Genomic DNA, 5139 nt, shown 5'->3' on the forward strand with positions numbered 1-5139 from the left:
GGGGGGGGGGCTAAATGGTATGCTAACTAATTTGGATGTAAATTCAAAAAAAAAATTGTTGGCCATTACGTAATTTAGAAACTGATGTAAAATCTAACATTTTTGTTTGGAACTCATAATGGATCAGTGCTTTTATAAAAGTAAGATTTTCAATAGGTAGGAAGATAGGTGGGAATAAAGTTCACTGGTGTACATCCTGGGAATCTATTCCTGTGGCTGTCTGGTTATTTGTTCACCAAACCATCTCCCCTTCCTTCTTGGACACACAGCTCGACTTCATTTCCCAGTTTACTCTGCAGTTAGGTGTGGCCACAACTGCACTCTGGCCAGTGGGCTGGGGCAGAAATGACATATGCCATCTCCTGGGCCTGATTCATAAAACCCTCCCCGTGCTACCAACCATTCTCTGAGGAAGGACTTGGAGCGGGCAGAGCCTGGGTAAGAACCCCTGAGGAGCGCTGCCAGGCTAGTAACATACATACCAGACCACTGCTTCAGCAAGAAAGCCTTACTGTGTTAAGGTACTAAAATGTACATTCTTAAAATACAAAATTTAAAAGGAAATACTTAACTAAGCAGTAAAAATTGTTAATCATGGTTGCCCACTAAACATTTTTACTCAGTCTTATATAGGAATGGATACCAGTAACAAAACAAACCTGCTTAGTAGTGGAAATTCATTACTTTCGTGTAGAGTATCTTCCTAGACCCAATCTTCTTTGAGTCATGACTCAAAGTCCCCATGACTTTGGGAACTCATGACTACTCCTGGCTTTGTGACCAATCATATTCTGCATATCTATTTGTTCATACGAACACTCTGATTAGCTGGATTCTTTACACAGTGAATGTGTCTCAAGAACCCTCTAGAAACATTTTGAACTTTTAAAAACATGCCTGGAATATTCTTTTAAAAAAATATTTATTTGAGAGAGAAAGAGTGCGCACACATATGCATGTGACAAGGGAGGAGGGGCAGAGAGAGAAGGAGAGAGAGAATCCCAAGCAGGCTCCGTGCTGTCAGCCGGGAGCCCAACACGAGGCTTGATCTCACAAACTGTGAGATCATAACCTGAGGCCAAATCAGGAGTCGGACGCTCAACTAATTGAGCCACCCGGGGTCCCCAAAATGCCTGGAATATTCTGATAAGAATTGTCATCAGTACCTTCTCAAACTGGATAATGGCAGCAGTAATGGATTAAACACATGCACTCACACACACTTTTCTTCCACTGTTTTGTAGACATAACAATTAGAAGGACAATACATATTTCAAACAATATAAAGCTTGCTGAAAAAGTTTGCTGAAAAAAATCTAATGAGATTATGGCTAGGAATTAATTCTGAGCATCCAATCCTAAAAGCATAGGTAGTGGTCTGTCACTGACTATAACGGGGGTCCTGTAAGTTCACACTTGGTATCCGCCTTTGAGCCACTGGCATCCCCAGTGAAAAGAAGCTGAAGGAAAGCTACGTCCAAGGGCTGCTGGGGGTTTCATCACGTGTAGCACCAGGTTCACCAAGAAGGTGGAAAGACAGGGCGAGTCAGTCTACAGTAACTAAGTGAACACACAGAACGGACACTTACACATTTCTCCTTGAGGAGCTGGCTTCATTTAGCAAAAAAAAAAATGTACTGGATTTACTGTTACTTGCATTTCATTGAAAAATAGGTGAGTTGACCCATATGACAGTATTGCTATAAATATTAGGAAGATATGACAAAATCTTGGCAAGAATAATGGAATGGCCCAAGTTTGGGAAACACTATCATAAGTAGCTATAAATAATCAAATCGCCTCTCAGATGAAAGCACTGGAATGAATATTAAAATAATTAAATGATTCTGGGAATCTGAAAAGAAAAAGACAATTAACATTTGCTTTAAATTTTGGATTGCTGTTGTAGGACTCACTTTTCTTGATGGTTTAGTTTAACTCCTAGCTGAAATGCTTTCTGTTAATTTTTTTACTTCCTCATTTTTTATGGTCTCAACCAACTTCAGCTTAGGCATTCTGATCTCAATGCCTGAAACACATAGGTTTAAATGTTTTAACTTTCTTACTTTTCAATAATGAGCAAAATCTAAGCCTAAGCATCTATATATAAGTTGCCATCTGTCTGTAACATTCTATCTATTTATAGAAATATATTGAACATGGATACAAAGTTACATTAAGTTGCATATGCAAAAATTCCTGTTATCTAGAAATTAATTAGTTGCCACCGATTACAAGCTGAAATATTAATATATGTTTATACATGTATATAAATCTAGTCACACAAATACTCAAACACAAACCTGATTTCGAACTGTTACCTAAAATCAGAGGTTGGCGTTTAATACCAGCAAATAACATCATGCTATTATATTACGCAGTGTGTGACAACATGATTAAAAACCTTCCGTGGAATAAAAGAGTAAATCAGGTGTGTTTCCTTAATCAGAACATGACCAGTTATACCTTATTATGAAATTAAAACGCAAACAAAAGAACTGGGATGAGAATAAAGTTTGGGGAAACTACAGATCATAAGCACCGTGAGGGCATGAGTGATTGCCTCCAGAGAAGCTACGCGATGTGTTGCAAAGCATGGTGGCCGCAGCATGAGGAAACAGGTCATGCTCCTAGATGTGGCGCAACCCGCCAGCATGTTCGGCATGGCAGAAATTCTTTGAGCCTCACTTGCCAACATTTTTGAATCGGGAAAATGAATGAGCCAATTCTCTGAGAAAACTGAAACCTCTCTTAACAGTTTTATGCTCCTGTGAAAAATAAAGAAACCTCCACCAGCCACAAGCCATAAATCAAAAAGGACAAAGGTAAGGGGATACAATGTGTTCTTCATTTCCTACACGCAAACATCAAACGTTAACTCAGTCAAACACTAGGAGTATAATGCACAAAGTCATTGCTCATCACTTTCTACGCTTGGAATATCAACACATTCCAAATATTTTTAGTAGAATCTTCATTTTATTCCAAGTATTTGATGTTTTCTGTCTTCCACCCCTCCCCTAGGCCCAGCCTTCTTGTCTTCTGTTATCTACACAAAGTTATATTTAAATTAACAGATGCTTACTGAATGGTGAACGTTTCCAGGAGGGGAAATTCCTCACTTCCTGTGAGGTAGGAAAAAGCAGAGGAACAAAGTTCTTTTCCCTATGTGGAGTCAACCTATGGGTCAGAGAAAGGCGTTACACATTGTTGATGCTTTACAAAATACAAGAGCAAAATTAAAATAGCAATAAAGAAGTAGGCATTATCACTCCACTCACTTCTTTTTAGTTTATCTTTACCATTTCTACACGTCATCCTGCATACATATATCAACTTACCAGGAGACCCTGGGCCAGGCAGTGGTCCAACGTGCAAGTGTTGAATCCATCCATTTGGTCAGGATCTATCCATTGGTTTGCTTCCCCCACCAAAAGAATGTCTCTAAAACTGACATTTGACAAAGGCTTAAACAGAACTACCAGTTTTATTATTGCAAAGCAAAATAATTTATTTCTAATGCGGTAATCCAATGACAAGTGAACACTTACCCTCTAATAAGTGATCTTGTGGTGTCCCTGATATTCACTCTATAGAAGTTAAGTGGTATATCTCTCAGATTTGGGGTTTATCAAGCTAAACTTGAGTCAATATTTCTTGAATGTACACTTTGAATCTGATCTGATTCAAACCTTTAGGCAGCTGTCACAAACAGATCTGAGCTGTGCCTCACTTCTCAAGCATTGCCTCACCTATCAGAGGGACCGGATGCACAGAGTCAGGGCAGACCCTATCTGACCTTCAAAACAGTTCCAGAAATGAACTTTCATGGAAGATGGTGGAGTAGGAGGGCCCTAAGACCACCTCATCCCCTGGATACAGCCACATCAGTGTAAATAACCCAGAAAAGGACCTGAAGGCTGACAGAACAGACTCTCCACAGCCAAATGTAGAGAAGAGGCAAGAATCAAAGAGGGTAGGAGGGCAGAGACAAGGTCAGGAGCTAAATACACCCACAGGACTGTCCACAGGAGGGAGGGACACCACAGGTGTAGAGAGGGGCAAAGAAACACTCTCATACCAAGGAGCTTGCATGGGAAACATGAATCCCTATTTTTGGCTTTGAATACCAAGAGGCCAAATTTGTTGAGTTCTTACAACCAGCAGGGCTTAACACTCAGAACTTTAAAAATCAGCAGTCTGGGCTCTATGAGAGCACAGGATAGAATCACCACCCTTAAGAAGACAGAACTGCAAACAGCCCTACTGAGATAACAGCACAGAGGCAGTAGTCTGAAAAATTCCTGGGGCATACGGGAGAGATTTGCTTACTAATCTCAGAGCATGACTAATCACAGAGGAGCAGGGATCTTTGGGAGACTTTCCCAGGAACAAAGAAGCTGGCAGGTGCCATTTCCCTGCCCTGCACCCCAGTCTAGATACATGGACACCTGTGAGAATCAGCACAGTGTCAACACTCACTACCTAACTTGCTAACACCATGCCCCACCCAGTGTTTTTCCCTGTGGACACACCCCCTGCAGCCAGGCCTCTCCGGCAGCAGACCCATACAAGGCTTGCTATCAGCACAAAGCCCACCCTCTGCTCCACCCCACCCCTCACCTTGTACTTCTGCAGATCCACTCCCTCCACCTGACCTGCCTCGATCCTTTCTCACAGGAGACCAGGGCAGACCTAATGGGCACCATGTGCCCCACCACCATGTTCTTCTGCAGATCAATCCCCTCCACTTCACTCTTGTCTGGAGTTCATCCAAAGCCGTGCCACAAGCCTGCCAATGGGCAAGCAGCTCTGAAAGGGGCCAGCACCACTCCAAAGTGACTCCCACCCAAGGGAGAGAAGATAACCACACACTAGTCTGAATACAGCCCCAGAGGTGAAGGCAGACATTTGGACCTGTTCTGTTGAACTGCGGGCCCTATTCAACAAGGAGAACTTCTCAGGAGATAAGACCGAGAAAGCACCCAGCAATTCAGTGCTATTGCATCTCTGGCAAATACTTGGTCCAACTTAAGCCCAAGGTTGCACCACACTGGCCCACTAACAACACAGGGACCAAAACCTGCCCACAACAGGCAAAGAGAACCATCGCAGATGACTGAAGGAGAAAGTGGCTCA

At 42.2% G+C, this 5139-nt stretch overlaps 1 pseudogene; it reads left to right on the plus strand.

Annotated features, from left to right (window-relative positions):
• The window catches only part of LOC125922322 (60S ribosomal protein L27a-like), a 9125-nt pseudogene extending 4283 nt beyond the window's left edge, over window positions 1–4842 (plus strand).
• Window positions 4843–5139: the final 297 nt, after the last annotated feature.

This window comes from Panthera uncia, chromosome B1, assembly GCF_023721935.1.
Source record: "Panthera uncia isolate 11264 chromosome B1, Puncia_PCG_1.0, whole genome shotgun sequence".
In the NCBI taxonomy this organism is placed as follows: domain Eukaryota; kingdom Metazoa; phylum Chordata; class Mammalia; order Carnivora; family Felidae; genus Panthera; species Panthera uncia.